A 16,416-nucleotide genomic window follows, 5' to 3' on the forward strand; every position below is an offset into this window, starting at 1 on the left:
GCACCCGCGGGATGCGTGATGGGAGAGAGGAAATGCGAGCCGAAAGCCGCATTGACTGTGACCGCAGCACCTTCGCGGGAGCTGAGAGCCGCCGGGCATCTCCGCGGGGGGAACCAACCTGAGAATAGCGGGCGGAGTGTAACTGCCTGGGCGCTGAGTTTCTGCAGGAACGCGAAGAAACAATCAAAGCTTCAATTGAAACACCGTCACCCACATTAGACAGTCGTGGCCTGTCCCAAAGAGGATGTGTAGGTCTCACACACACACACACACACACACACACACGCACGCACACGCTGTATTCATGGGCTATTCATGCGGAGACGTGGTGCAAAGACTTCCTACCTGCATCCCACTGGTGGATGCTCCTTGGCCGCTAGACCTCAAATTTCATTTCTTTTGCTCAGTGGAGCATTTGTGTTTCTTCTGAAGTATGGTAGCAGTTGTTTTCTGTATGGAGTCTTGGCCGGCCCACTTCACTCTAGAATAGAATTAGCATGTAGAACCTGGGTGGCTCGGTTGGTTACACATCTATCTGACTCTTGATTTCAGCTCAGGTCATGATCCCAGGGTTGTTAGATTGAGCCCCAAGTTGGGCTCCGTGCTGGGCATGTAGCCTGCTTAAGATTCTCTCTCTCTCTCTCTCTCTCTCTCTCTCTTATCCCCCACCCCCCCCCCATACACACATACCTCTCTCTCTGACCCCCCCCCCACCCTCAAAAAAAAAAAAAAGAATAAAATCAGTGACTCTGTCTTGGGCCTCATCTAAGCAGGTTTTATTTTTATTAATTTTTTTCATGTTTGTTTATTTATTTTGAGAGCCCGAGAAAGCGTATGCACAAGTGGGGGAGGGGCAGAGAGAGAGAGAATCCCAACGAGGCTCTGCACTGTTAGGGCAGAGCCCAACAGGGGCTGGCTTCCATGAACTGTGAGATCATGACCTGAGCTGAAATTGAGAGTCGGTTGCTTGACCAACTGAGCCAACCAGGCGCCCGTAAAGCAGGTTTTATTACGTGAGTCCTGAGTTAGGCTCTGGCCCTGTGTCAAGTGCTGTGAGCTTCTCCCATCATCTTTGCAAGGCTTGACGTGTTGCTTGTTTGTAGAAGCTTTTAATGGCATTGTAGACACAGGAAAACCAACCCCAGGGTAATGGCTTTACAAGCTGGCCTCTTAGAATCAATGTTGGGGTTGTGGGTGGAGAAGACTTAATTGCTAAGGTTGGACAGACTGAGTTTGATCCCAACTCTGCCACTCTTTGACCTCAGAGGCAGGCCGTTCCACCCCTGAGTGATGGTGTTCCCATCTGCAAAATGGGGATAGATGGCATCCGCTAAAAGTGATGCACTGATTTGATGGTGGACTAGTTTTCTGCTGCTACTGTAACAGACTGCCGTAACCTCAGTGGCTCACAACAACCCAGATTTATTCTCTTATGGGTCTGGAAGCCAGAAGTCCAAAATGTAACCGATGGGGCTAAAATCATGGTGGAGCAGAACCGATTCCTTCTGGAGGCTCCGGGGGAGCATCTCTTCCCTTGTCTTTCCCTCTGTGCCTTGGCTCATGGCCCCTTCGTCCATCTTCGGAGCCAATGGTAGCATCGTTCTTTTCCAGCTCTGTTCCCCACGGCTCCTATTGTCACATGGTCTTCTCCGCACTCTGACTCCACTGCCTCCCTCTTACAGGGACTCTTGCAACTACATCAGACCCACTTCAAGATATTTGGATTTAATCATATCTGCAGAGTCCCTCTTACTCTGTAAAGTAACATATGCCTAAGTTCTAGGGATTAGGATGAGGACATCTTTGGGAGACGGGGATTGTATGTATGGTGACCTTCAAGTAACTAACGCACCACATTGTCCTGTGTTCTCCAACTCTGGAGTAAAACTTCACATCGGATACTGTCTTAGTTTGGGCCTCTCCGAGGCAAATGGAATCGAGGATTCAAGAGCATATAGTTTATCTAGGAGGTAAAGGGGGCACCAGGAAGATGTCAGGAAGGGAAAGCAGCCAGGAAGTCCGAGCATCCAGACCAGTTACCTCTGTAGCAGACTGGAGCTTAACCGGAGAAACCCAGGGTTAGACTCCCAACCTTATAGGGGAGGGAGCCGGGGTATGTATTCACCAGTTCCCAGCAGTCACTGATGTGAGAATTCCCATAGTTTTGTGGCACCTCTGGCAGCAAAGTGAGCTCTGGTGCTAAGGGAAGGCAAGGAAGTGAAGGCATCATTGGCAGTTGGAAGTCAGGCCAATGTGCACCCATGTGCTAAGGGCAAGGGTGTACGGGCAGTGTAACCGACGGTGTCCTCCACAGAGGCTCAGGGCCTCTTGGATGCTCATGGTCAGCAGTCCATCTGTCACCATGCCTGGGCACCTCTGCTCCAAGCAGTCAGGTCATTTGCTGGCTAAGAGTCCCTTGCATTTGTGTCCAAACCCGTTTATGCCATCTATCTAGTCATGTAACGAAGCTCCCTTGAATGTTAAGCGTGCAGTCGTCTAATGACACTAAGGTTAAGACTTGATGGGAGTAAAGCTGATCGTAAAAAATGCTGTTCAATTAGGTATGTCATGACAGCTGTGGAAGATGATGGCAGGGGAGGACGAACCACAGAATTCCAGAAGGGGTGGTCATTTCTCCTTTTAAAGAAACGCAAGCTGGAGGGCACAGATGATGAATTGTGGCTGTGGTGTGTGTGTGTGTGTGTGTGTGTGTGTGTATTCAGTTTTCACAACACCGTGAGGTTGGCATTATTCCCATTTTGTTGAATGTAAGTGACGAAACCCAAAACGGCTAGGTTAATTCCTCAAGGTCCCACAGTCAGTAAGTGGCAGAACTTGAATGAGGGGATCTCCCTCTTGGCCCTGCACTGCCTCCCACCGATCCCAGCCTGGCACAGCTTCCAGGTGTGTCTAAGCACACCTGCTTCGGTCTGACCAATTTCTTGGGGCCGAGGCCATCCCACATTGCCCAGAGAGACTCCAGGCAAGGATATGTGGTTCTTCTCCTTCCCAATCTGGGAGCTTCCTTCATGGAAAAGGGGAAATGATACCTTTATCCTACCTTTTCTTAACTTCTTTTGACATTAATGAGCTTCCACAGCTTATAGACCATGGGAACACCTGAAAACTCATAGCAAAGTCAGCGCCCCCCCTTCACCTTCTAGCAAAGATGTCCTACTAGGAATTCTGGGCAGTCTCTCTCTGCTTTGCCCAATATCAGGGCAATATGTGGAGGCATGGAGGAAAGGCCCTGATACTGGCCTTGGCTCTTCAGAGACCTCCAGGTTTGGGATTTTGACAGCAACAGGAATCAGACAGTGGAGAAGCTCAGGCTGGGGGGTCACCAAGGCTTCCATGTTGGTCCCGAGTGCCTGAGACTAGGCTCTAACTAGAAATCTGTTTGAGGGGAAGAGCAAAAAACTTTCACCCAAGCAGAGCTTATTAACTAAGCTATTAACAACCCTTGGACTGGCTGGGTTTCTTCTTCCATTTTCTATGGAACTCCCTGCAGAGGTGGCTAGGAAAGAGAGCTCACCCCAAGAGCACTGATTCAATGAGAGGTGTCTGGGGACCCATCAATAGACAAATATGGGATTGGCTGGCATGCAGCTCTTATAAGGCAGTTCAGTTCTTGCTCCCCTTGGAACGGCAGATTGATCAACTTACACTGTGGTTCCCAGCATGCAAAATAGCCTTCCTGATTTTTACCGGGGTTTTGTGTGCTTGTTCTTAAAGGAAATATCAGTTGGCAAGTTGGCTGGTATGGTAATTCCTTCGGTATCAAAATGGCAGCTTTCTGTGACGCTGGATTGAAGGCGCATTCATTTAACATACGCATTGCATGCCTGCTGTGGTCGAGCGCTGGGCTATCACGGTTATAGGACTCAGGCATAACCCCTTTATCGGACGAGAGAGGTGAGTCGGCAGGCACATGGCGTGTGCCACAAGGGAAGTAAATAAAGGGCCTTACAGGAGCCCAGAGGGTGGACAGCTTCTCCACCTTTGTGTGCAGGGTTTGAGCCTGTTAACAAACACCCAGAGGAGGCGATGCCTGAGCTGAGTTGAGAAGGATGACTGTGGATTAGCCAAGGAGAGAAGGCGGAACTGTGGTGCCGTAGGTGGCCTGAGCCAAAGCCAAAGGCGAAACACAAGTGGTGGATGAGAAGAGCTTCAGGGAGTCAGCTGAGGCCAGGATGTAGGACAGAAGCCGGCGACGAGCAGCCTGGAGATGGAGAAAGATTTCCACCCAGCGGGGCCTCTGGGTCTTGCCAAGGGGCTGGGACTTGACCCCGGGACGCTGGCCTTACCTGCGTTGTACGTCGGGGACTCAGCGGCAAGCTGGAGGCAGGAGCCCTGCGTGATTTATCTGTGTAATAATGAGTCATGTTTTAAGGGTGTTCTGTGCATTTTCATGGGGCTTAACTTGATAGACAAATTCAGCTCTTCGCTTTTAATTATGCAAACCCAAGAGGCAAGAATTATTCTCTTCAGCTCCAGCATGAAGACCGAAGTCGGCACGCTGGCCCAGTGCCAAGGACCTGTGCTGGAGTTCTTCAGCGCCCCGCTGCGGGGAGGTGGCCAGAGACCTGATGTCCTGCCGCCGATGTCGGAATAGGCCGGCCCCGGTCTGCCTCTTACCCACAACCTGGACATGTCTCTTCTCCTGGGATCCTTTGCTGCTACTGTGTGCCCCTGCTTTTACCCGTCTTCATTCCCAGCCTCTGCCACCAAAGAGACAGTCTCACCGAGGGGCTCTCCACATGCCAAGTGGTGTTCTAGCCAGTTGGGCTTGGGAAGAAAAGCACCGGGCTGGGTCTCATTCCAGCTGCATGGCCCTGGGCACTTTCCTTCCCCAGCCTGTCTCCTCATTTATTGAAAGCAAGTGCAGACGCAGTAGCTGTCCTGCTCATCGCCGTATCCCTCAGTGGCTGGCACGGAACCGGAGCTCGGTATATTGCTATCGAACGAGTACGGAAACACCCATCACGGGCCAGGCAGCGTGTGCCCCCCGGGCAGACACCAGGGAGACTAGAACGAGACCCCTGCCCTCCAGCGTCTAGTGGTTAAAATCAGTGTGGGAGCAAATAAGTCGAATATGGCACAAGCGAGTAGAAAACACACGTAAGGAGAAAATACTGTGGCAGCCGGAGTGGCTGCTCAGTGCGATTCTTTGATTCCATTTCATCTCAGTGGAGGAATCTTAGCACAAAAAGGAAACCCGACAAGACTGCCCGCAGCTGGAGGCACGCACGGGTGCGGCCCTCACCAAGGGTTCTGACCATTCGGGAGTTCGTCACGTCCCAGGTTCGTGGATGCTGTTATTTGTTATTCTCTGTGCAGGATAGCACAGATGATGCACGTGTTTGGGCAAGATAACTTTTTCTTTTTTTTTTGTTTCTAATTTTTTTTTTAACGTTTATTTATTTTTGAGAGAGAGAGAGAGACAGAGCATGAACGGGGGAGGGTCAGAGAGAGAGGGAGACACAGAATCTGCAAACAGGCTCCAGGCTCTGAGCTGTCAGCACAGAGCCCGACGCGGGGCTCGAACTCACAGACCGTGAGATCATGACCTGAGCTGAAGTTGGCCGCTTAACCGACTGAGCCACCCAGACACCCCAGATAACTTTTTCTTTAAAAAGAAATGCCGACGAGAGTTTGTAGGCGAAACCGTTCTGCGTTTTGTGTATCAGAGTCTGTGAAACTTAACAAATGGAGATCTGCTCAGGACCTGGTCTGGCGGGCGACTCACATGCAAGTGACGGCCACCAGAAGGAGTGACATCCCCTCTCCCCACCCACTTCTGATTGTAGGACAGGCCTCTTGCAGGAGCTCACCTCTGGGGTGAGGTCTGGGCAAAGCTGCTGGAGGACGTTGATGGCGTGGAAGCACTTTGTCGCCCAACAACACGTTTGCCATTGGAGTGTCTGCTTATGAGGCGGCCGGGGGTTTTAGACAGTTGATAATAAGTGAAACGCCAAGAGGGCACTTCAGCCTGCTTTGCTCCTCGGCAGGACCCAGCTGACCTTGCCTGGAAGAACCGGGAGTTGTTTTCCCGGTGAAAACCTACAGTGGCCGCGAAGAGAAAGGAACAGGTGCAGGGCCCTCCCAGCAGCCCAGAGCCTGGAACGTCATCTCAGCCCGCCTCAGCAGGTGGCAAGGAGCTGCACAAGAGCCCAGTCCTTCGGGACTGATTAGACCCCGGCGGGGATGTGCAGACGCTTCGGTTCACGGGGTTCAGCCCGTTCCGGGGGGCAGAGGGCATGGTGAGACCCTCCGATGGCAGGGAACCCGTCGAGACCAGCTAGTGCCAAACAGTCACTACACGCAAAGCCAGGCAGGTGGGTCACTGAGCAAGAGAACGGGATGTCGCGGGGTTGTTCTCCTTAGACTGAGTGAAACGGGCAGCAGAGTGCCTGCAGGGTTTCCAGCTTCTCTCTGGGACACCAGCTCTCTGGATGGTGGAGGCTTCCCCTTCAAAGCTGACTGCGTGTTGACAAAGTAGGTTTTCAACGTCGGATGGGATTCCGGAGACCCCGCTCTCTGGCGGCAGAAACGTCCCTTTCTGGCCCAAGCTACCCGCCTGCCGCGTTGACACCATCACTTTCTACAGTAGGATGAACGGGTGCCCTCTATGAACAAACGAAGGCTGGCTACACGTTTCATCCAGGAGGCTTGTCACGCGGGACAGCTGCAGCCCTTGACGTGAATTATGCATCCGCGGGTCTGCTGAGGTTCCTTCCTGTCTTCTCTTCCTCAAGTGCTCGTAATATACAAGGCCCTGGAAACGTACACTCCTCACGGTCCCATGTGACGAGGAACCTGAGACGGTCATCCCATGTTTTTATCTGGAAGCCCAGGACTTCCGGGGGCCACAAAACTGTAGTAGACATCGGGAGAGAGAGAACACAGCACAGGTAGGTATTCGTGCTGCAGACCTAGCCGGGAATCCTCCAAGGCCGATCTGAAATGGAAGGAACATCGGACGGGCTCCCTCCTTGTCACCAAAGTCATTCATGGCCTGCCTGACTGACTCGGGGTGACAGCAGCCCCTGCAGGTGTAAAAGGGTTTCCTTCACGCTCTTTCTCCTTTTCCTGTTCTTTTAGATCAAAGAGAGGAAGATCACCTTCTGGCTTTGGCCAGAGCCGTTCACCAGGAAGGAATACTGCTTCTAAAACACACCCAAAGCCCTTTCTTAGCAGGACAGGATTCTTTTCTGCAGACTCCCATTGTATACCAGCCATAAAACTCCTTAATAACTTTGCCTTAGATAGGCCTCTAATATCCATAATTCATTCAAGGAGGCAGACTCCAGAGGCTGCACTGTGGTTTATCTTATTTTTGTATAATTACACTCCCCCCCACCCCCCCGCGCGCGCGCACACACACACACACACACACACACACACACACAGGGGTGTACGTGGTGATTTACAGCGATGTTGGGATACCTGGTTATTATTCTTCACTCCTGATCCATTATTATTCTTCCTAATTTTGCAGAGTCATTTGCTGGATAAGGCCATTTAGGAAACAAATGCATATTTTAATAGCTAATATTGAATTTACATTTATATCTCAGGTGTATAGGGATAATGATGTGGCAATTAAAGGCAAATATATAATTTTTAGTCATGACTAGGGATTACTCTGCTGACAGAGCAAGAGCTGACTTAGATATTTAACTGAATGTTAAATTTTTTAGAGCTTTGGGAATTGTGGACTCTTGATGGATAGCTCAGTACTTTCAAATTTTAGGCGGGGGCAGGGGAGAAAATCCTGATTTTGCACTTTACGTCTAGGTGTCTCAGAAACATGTGGCCACTTCATTACATATGCTCACAATGTATTGATGAGCAAAGGAAGCAGGTATGGGTACTGTGATCCCATCTGTGTGTGTGTGTGCACAGACACACGAACTGTGTGAGTATACATGCACAACATGTATATATATATAATGTACATGTATGTTATTTGTATAGTTTTTTGCATATATATTATAGTATGTATTTATAATACACACACACACACACACACACACACACACACACACATTCATGTTTCCAGATGTCTTTCAATGCATGTGTGGAAGTACAGATAAAATTTTAACAGACATTAACTCTGGGTTTATGGGGTTCTGCTGTCTTCATCTTTAAGCATAACCGCTGTTGATTCTCTTTATGGAGAGCCCGCCATGAGATGAGCCAGGTGCAGAGCACGTGTTAGATCCGGACTACCTGAGTTCATGTACCTCTGTCAGTTCCTTATGCCGGTGTTGGCATCAGGTTGATCTTACCAAGGGTCATTTTTAAAGGGAATGGGGATGTGTCTCTGCTTGGGTCACTAAATAACTACCCTTGACTTTGACTTTGGTGTCTGAAAGCTCCAGGCTGGTTTGCGAGGTTAGGTGGGAATGGTGATGTCTCCCTTCCCCCAAAGAGCAACGGTCCTCAAACTGGTTTGGTCCTTACCGCTTGGATACAACAGAACTGTCTGCCTCGCAATCACCTCCTTACTATTTGCCTCTCTTAACAAAACAGCCTGGGGGCGCCTGGGTGGCTCAGTCGTTAAGCGCTGACTTCTGCTCAGGTCATGATCTCGTGGTTCGTGGGTTTGAGCCCCACGTCGGGCTCTGTGCTGACAGCTCAGAGCCTGGAGCCTGCTTCGGATTCTGTGTCTCCCTCCCTCTCTGCTCCTTCCCCACTTGTGCTCTGTCTCTCTCTGTCTCTCAAAAATAAATAAACATTAAAAAAAAACCAGCCTGTAGAAGAAAACATTAGGGGGAAAGCTCTTTGACATTGGTCTTGGCGATGACTTTTTGGATTTGACAGCTGGAACACAGGGAACAAAAGCAAAAGTTAACAAGTGGGACCACGTCCAACGAAAAAGTTTCTGCGGAGCAGAAGAAACCATCAACAAAATGAAAAGGGAGCCTGCGGAATCGGAGAAGCCATTTGCAAATCATATATCTGATAAGGGGTTAATATCCAAAATATAACTCCCATGAGTCATTAGCAAAAAATCAAAAACGTGCTTAAAAAATGGGCAAAGGACTTGAATAGACGTTTTTCCGAAGAAGACACACAAATGGGCAAAAGGGACATGAGAAGATGCTCGGCCTAACTCATCATCAGGGAAATGTGAATCAGAACCCAGTGAAACACCACCACACACCTGTCGGGACGGCTAAAATCAAAAAGACAAGAAATTATAGTGTTGGCGAGGATGTGGAGAAAGGGGAACCCTCTCGCACTGTTGGTGAGAATGCAAACTGGTGCAGCCACTGTGGAAAATAGTTTGGAGGTTCCTCAAAAAATTAAATATAGAACCATGTGTTCCACAATCCCACTTCTGGGTATTTATCCAAAGGAAATAAAGTCACTGTCTCAGGAAGATGGTTGCACTCTCATGTCCATTGAAACTTTGTAGCCATAATAAGGGAGCAACCTAAGGGACTGTGGACAGATGAATAGATAAAGAAAATAACATAGTCACGTATATTTATACATACATGTGTTTATACATAGATACATATACACGCATATATATACATATATATACATAAACATATATATACACGTGTACATATATATAAACACGTTTATAATTCAGCCTTAAAAAAGGAAATCCTGCCATGAGTAACCACATGGATGAACCTGGAGGATGTTATGCTAAGTGAAATAAGCCAGAGAAAGACAAATGGTATCATTTATATATGGAATCTGAAAAAGAAAGGTGGGGGTGCCTCATTGGCTCAGTTGTTAAGTATCTGACTTCTGCTCAGGTCATGATCTCATGGTTCTTGAGTTCGAGCCCCACATCAGGTGAGCCCTGCTTCTCTCTCTGTCTCTCTCTCTCCCTCTCCCTCTCTCTTTCTCTCTCTGTCCCTCATAGGATTCTCTTTCTCTGCCCCTTGCTCGCTTGTGCCTTCTCTCTTCCTCTCTCTCTCTCAAAAAAAAAAAAAAAGGAACTCCCAGTAACAGAGAGTAGGGTGGTGGTTGCCAGGGGCTAGAGGTGCAGGAAAAGGGGAGATGTTGGTCAAACAGTACAAACTTTCAGTTATAAGATGACAAGTTTCTGGAGACATCATGTATAGCATCGTGACTGTAGTTAAAAATAATGTGTACTTGAAATTTTGCTTAGAGAGTAGATCTCAGGTGTTCTCACCACACACAAAAAGGACACTATACCAGGTGAAGGGTATGTTGAGTAGCTCAATGGTGGTCATTATTTCACAATGCGTATGTCTATCAAAACATCGTTTTGTACGCTGTATATCTATAATTCTTTTAAAAACATCTATCTGTATCTATATCTGTGTCTGTATCTGTCTCTATTTTGATCAGTCATACCTCAGTAAAGCTCAGGGGAAAAATAAAACCCCTGAGCAAGAGAGGTAGTTGTTTGTCCGTGGATGATAAGGGAAGGATAGCTGAATTCATCATTTCTTCCCACCAAGAAGCGAGGAAGCCTCGTGGCTCTCATTCCAAACGTCAGGACTGCACACTGTTATGCAGCAGGCCCCCTGGAGAAATGTCATCTCTGGGTCCCATCTGCATTTGAGGACTCCCACTCCGAAAGGAATATCCTCATGTTGGAGAGTGAAACTCTTGAACCTACGGGTGCTGGACTTCTCCTGTATTATTTACCCTGCCCTTGGATGGCGAAGCAGATGCACTTCTGGCATAGAAGCTTAGATTTTCTGTCTTTTCTTTTCTTTTTTTTAAGTGTTTATTTATTTATTTTGAGGGGGGAGGGGCAGAGAGAAAGAGAGAGAGGGAGAGAGAGAGACTCCCAAGCAGGCTGTCCACTGTCAGCATGGAGTCCAACACAGGACTCGACCTCACAAACCTCGAGATCATGACCTGAGCCAAAATCAAGAGTCGGACGCTTAACCGACTGAGCCACCCAAGCGCCCCTTACATTCTCTTTATTTCACTCTCCTGTTCCACCCCCCTTACCCTGACTCTCCCTCTCCCCCCGCCCCCACACACCACCACCTACAAATCTGTGTGTGGGGGGGGGGGGTGGCAGGGTTCAGTTCTGTCATGCGCATCACTTCGTGTTCAAGAGTCTACAATTGTCACCGTATTTTCGGAGACACCCTGTTTTTCTTGAGTGTTTGGGGATCGGTCCAGAAGTGCGTTCCAGGATAGGGACCAGATATTCATTTCTGGGTTCAGCATGTTGAGTTGTGCCTGCCATCCAGGAGCTCGACTGGGTCTCCATTAAAAAGACCCCACTGAAGAATGGTACTAATGCACAGAGGGGCCCGAGAGCCTGCCCCAAGCTGTGGTGGTGATGGCCTGCACTTAATGGAGAAGGTTTAAAATGTGGCATGCAGGCTAAGTGTGATTTTAACTTGAGGCGGTAGCACAGGCTTTAGCACCAGGCTAGGAGGAGATGGGCTATTAATCCTTTTGACATTCCCTTTGAATAGCATCGTATTTCAATCCCGTTAAGCTGTGGGGCCGTTGTGTATCAGTCTCCCTCCAAAAGCAGGGCCTCTGTTGTGCTGAGCTGCAAAACTCTGCCCAGCTCTGTGCCTTTAAGACGACAGTTGGCTTCAGCCTGCTAGGTGACCCCCTCCACCTCTCCGGCTCTGAGAGAAACTCAGGCAGCTCCCAGCTGCCTCTGCTCGCCCATCTGTCACTGACCAAGCAAGGGGTCAGTGGACCTGGTGCCCTTTATTGGAATGTCGAGAGAAGGAAAAAGAAGCAGCACATCTGGAAAACGGGGAAAAAGGAAGGGGAGGTGGTCAGGCATGCTGAAGAATCCCAAATTCCAAATTGTGACTGTCTCCATGACCTCGCTCTTCCTGTTCTGATCCCCCCAGCTTCAATGTCCATTCATTTGCACATTCATTCATCAGACCTCTATTGAGCATCTCTCAAGTGCACTGTGCTCAGTGCCACAGGTAGAGGATGAACACAGCAGGTGAGGTCCGTGCCCTTATCAACCCACCATCTAGCAGCGGGATGGACATTGGCCACAGGAAGTTGGGAATATGGAGAGGGAGGGATTTGGAGACCAGTTGTCTGGGCTCTGGAGCCTGACTTGGCTGCTTGTAGGCTGTACAGCTTGGAGGAAGTCACTTGACCTCCTTGAGCCTCGGTTTTCTCATCTGTAGAATGGGGTTAATAACAGTACCTCTTCCAGGATTGTCGAAAGGTCTAAGTAAATCATTGCAAGTAACACACTTAGGAAGCAGTCAATAACTGTTGGGTTTTGCTATTAAATTCTATGGTAAATTGTATTATAAAGGGCAAGCACGAGGCGCAAGGGGAATATATTACAGCAAAATTTGCCTCATCTAGGAAGTCAGGAAGGCATCCTTGACAATGGGATGTTCAGGCAGTGAACTGGGAATAACCCCCAGCCTATTCTCTCTCTCTCCCTCTCTCTCTCTCTCCCCTCCCTCTCTCTCTGAGGGTTTACCACTTATACATTCAGTCTTCCAGGTTTGGGCTTAATTGGATCCCTGTCTTCTCTCTGCTTAGAGGAGAGGGTCCTGGTGGACAAGGAGTGTACCTTGTGCATAATTCTAGCACTTTCTGCCACACTTATTGTATTGCTTGGCCCATCACTGGACAACCAGATAAGTGAGTGGCCAATCTGTGTCCACACACAGAGGCTGAAAGATCTGAAGTTTAGAGTCTCTTATGACACGGTCCCAGGAGCAGCTCCAGCTGGCCTCACAGATGTACAAGGTTTACCTCATTCATATGCTGCTTTATAATTGTCCAGTGAGTTACGAAGGAGTCCGTACTCTTGGACTGTCAGCGGGAAGCACACTCCCCCAGAGGCTGCCCTCTGCCCAGGAGGTTAAAGGGAGTACGGGAAGGGGACGCAGGCAACAGGGGGCCCGGGTGGCTGTGGAATTCCTTCCCTGGCCTCTGCCCACTTCTTATGCACCACTCACTCCCAAAGGCCACAGCTTTTAGGGGTGCTGTAACTCCCCTTCCGCAGCGAGCATGCATGTATTTTTAACTTATACAAGAACTGAAAATCTGTTCATCAATCTTTCCTGTTTGGGTGAATACAGTAAGAAACCTTCTAAGAGACGTGTGAATGTGCCACATGTTATACATAATTCAGTTTTCCTTTAGCTATTAAGTTGGCCTTGCGTGCCTAGTATTTTTAAATTGCTGCTCCTACTGAGCTCGCTCCTGTCCTGTGAGCCTGAGACCTCACAAGGGTCTGAGGGCCATTCTCTCCATCTCCTCCTAGGACCCGTGTCGAAGCACTTTGTTCATTGGCGAGCCCTTCCGTGTGTGCGCGTGAAAGTTGGGAGAATGGGAATAAAGCCACATTTATCTCCCGGGAGCCCACAGTGCTCAGCAGGGAATGAGTATACAGCAGGCTGAAAGGTTTGCAGAGGGTTTGCCTGGGGAGCATCAGGGGCAGGGTACAGGCATTCTAGACAGAGGACAGCCTGAGCCTGGCGAGAAGGTGGGATACCGCAGTGTGAGTGGGTTACTGCTGCCGAGCGTGGAGAGGTACGCAGGGAGGGGCGTGGCCAAGCCAGGTGGTGGAGGGTCTCACGCGCCACAAGAAGGAGACGGGCAGGAAGGTGGCTTGCACAGAATGGACAGAGGAGGAGTTTGGGCAACACGGCAGTGCCTCCTACCCCCTGTATTTTTTTCTCGAGGATGGTTTTGCAGGAGCCTCTATGCCACAGAGCGGTGCTTCTCAAAACTTGAGCGTGTGTCACAATCATCTGGAGGGTTTGCAAAAACCCAGGCGGTTGGACCCCACGCCCAGAGGTCGGGGTTCAGCGGGTCTGGGGTGGGACTGAGAATCTGCGTCTCTGACAAGCAAGCTCCTGGTGAGACTGATCTCGCTGGCCCAGGGGCCACGCTTAGAACCACTGCTTAGGCATCCAGGAGGTCGACCAGGAGGAGCAGTGTCCCCTGAAACCATCAGGAGAGAAAGAAGCAGGTTAGGAAATGGGGGGAAGGAGCCACTGAAGCAGCTGCCCACGGACAGGCTGTCCTTGAACTCACGCTCTGGGTCCCAGCTGATAATCCCAGATGCAGCCAACTCATGTGGGCTGCGGTTACATTAAGGAAATAATCACCTCCCTTTCATAACTGTATACAATTTGGCCGCATCCGGAAACGTAACCCGTTTTCCCTTTTTACTTTTAATCTTGTCTGCTCTCTCGGAGACCGAACACGGCGTGTCGAAGGCTTTATTTCGGAAGCCTATCTTCTCACTGGTTTCCAGTCTCCTCTCTCACGGCTTTCTGGTCACTTTAGGGCACATCACCAGTGGCCAGCAACACCTAACACTGCAAATCCCCTCCCCGCGCCTTCCTCTCACCCCAGATTTCACGGGTTCCCATCAAACGCTTCGGCCCAAAGGGTCCAGAGACAAAGCTCGTTTTCTGATAAAGAGAAGCACCACACTAAACTCTGAAATGTCACGTTTTCTTGTGTTAAGACCATGGTCTTGGAGGCCCAGAGGGTGCCCTCCGGCCTGGGGCCACTGGCTGCCGCCTGCCTTCCCTGCTATCTCCGTTTCCTCTCCCCCCCTCCCCCATTCTGCTGTGGTTCCTGCCCACAGAGAGGTCCCACAGGACCCAGCAGGGAGGATGCTTCTCTGGGTATGGAGCCATCAGTTAAAGGAGAAACGGGGGTCACTGAGGTAGAGTAGCCAGAAAATCCTGGTCCCCTTCTCCGGAGTGTGAGGCAAGACTGGCCAAACCTTGGCTGGGTTCCTGCGGTTTGCCTGTGTCTTTGCTCCTCCCGCATCCTCCCCAAAGGCTGTTGAGAGTCTCCATGCTGTGGCTCTTGATAACCTGTCGACCCGTGTGAGTCTCGGTCGGCAAAATCAGTTACATGCATCTCCTGGGCGGATTTTAAAGATTTTCCGATAGCACATTCAGCTTCAATTTCAGCTCGGGGCTCCATTTAGCCAGAGTGGTGGAAATGTGCCATCAGGTCAGCTGGGGTGGGGGTGGGGCGGTGTCTAAAGTGCCCAGGGCTTGGGGCCGGCGTGGGGAGGGTGGCAGGGTATCTGCCCCCGGTGTCATCTGTGCGCCCAGACATCTGCCGAGGCCCTCGCCGTGCCATCTGGCCCTTGTCAGGAGTTACACAGCTGCTGCGGTTACCCTTCGGGGCGGGCAGCGGGCAGCGTGCAGAAACGATCCCGCTGCTCCACTAACGGGGGGCGTCTGCAAGCCCGGCTCCCGGGGCCAGGCTCAAGTGCCGTCTTCTCACCAAGCCAGCCCGTGCTGCCCCTTCGGAATTGTTCTCGAATACTTGGGAGAACCTCTGTTGACCGTATCACCTGCATGGGCCGTCCCGCGTCAGAATCCTTTACCTGTCCACCGCTGGCCGCTAGACTGTCGCCTCCCGGGGCCACAGCACCAGCTCCTTCCAGGACGCGGCATGGCGCCTGGCCAAAAAGCGTGGGCAAAGCGTGCTGACCTGACACGCGTGGAGACCCGGAGCTGGCAAAGCCCCGTCCTGCCAGCAAAGAGGAAACCAGCCTGTTTGTCTCCCCGAGTCCTCCGTGAGAAAAGGAAAACGGGCAGGAGCACCTGAATCGACAAGGACACAGGGGCTTGACGGGTGAGGGGCCAGAAAGCTGCAGAACGTAAGCCCCATTTGTCTCTGCTCTTCTGTCATCCAGCCTGGGAGCGTCCCTGCAAAGAAAGCCCCAGCAGATGGCTTCTGGACATCCCTCACTGGGACGGAGGTGAAACCCCAGCCCCCGGGGAATTCCGAGGCCCGGGCTCATGGCATCCTTGAAGGATGGCAGGAGATGACACTTTGGCTGACCCCTGGGAGAACTATCCTCGCTGGTGAACTCCAAAGGCAAGGGTGGTGTTGCATCCCAGTCGGGGCCAGGGAGGATCTGGAATGCTCTGGGCCCCAGGCCTTGAAGGTTCACTCTTCCCAGGGAGGAGCATTTGCCGCACCCCCCCAAGCCCTTCCCAGTCAACTGGAGGCTTGAAAGGGCTTATTGTCATGCCCAAGCATTTCAAAGAATATGCATTGAGCAGGGTGCCTGGCCCTATACTAGGCTGGGGGTGGGGGTGTGTGTGTGTGCAATGGGCTGGTGGCTGCTCTCAAGAGCCTACAGTGGGAAAGGGGAAACCATCCAAAAACTTAGCAGCAAATAAATAACCTGCTTGTGGGTTTGAAAAACAGGCAGTATGAAGGGAAGGGATGACAGGCAGGAGGACTTGTTGACACGGCAAAGGCTTCTCAAAGTACCACTGGAAATGAACACTGAATGACAAGAAGGAGCCAGCCAGTGGTGAGCTGGTAAATACTTAACAACTTGCTCTGAAAGAAAGAAAGAAAGAAAGAAAGAAAGAGAGAGAGAGAAAGAAAGAAAGAAAGAAAGAAAGAAAGAAAGAAAGAAAGAAAGAAAGAAAGAACAAGTCAGGAATGCAGAAAGGAAGG

The 16,416-nt window shown here is 50.4% G+C and overlaps 1 protein-coding gene and 1 long non-coding RNA gene across 6 annotated transcripts in view; both read left to right on the top strand.

The window, feature by feature from the left end:
• Window positions 1–16,416, top strand: part of KAZN (kazrin, periplakin interacting protein) — a 1,065,865-nt gene that overhangs the window by 682,742 nt on the left and 366,707 nt on the right. The gene's annotated exons all lie outside the window — the stretch shown is intronic.
• Window positions 697–16,261, top strand: LOC128311918 (uncharacterized). Its single transcript, XR_008290608.1, has 2 exons — window positions 697–5,359; window positions 5,691–16,261. It is a non-coding gene; the product is annotated as an uncharacterized LOC128311918 (long non-coding RNA).

This window comes from Acinonyx jubatus, chromosome C1, assembly GCF_027475565.1.
Source record: "Acinonyx jubatus isolate Ajub_Pintada_27869175 chromosome C1, VMU_Ajub_asm_v1.0, whole genome shotgun sequence".
Classification (NCBI taxonomy): Eukaryota; Metazoa; Chordata; class Mammalia; order Carnivora; family Felidae; genus Acinonyx; species Acinonyx jubatus.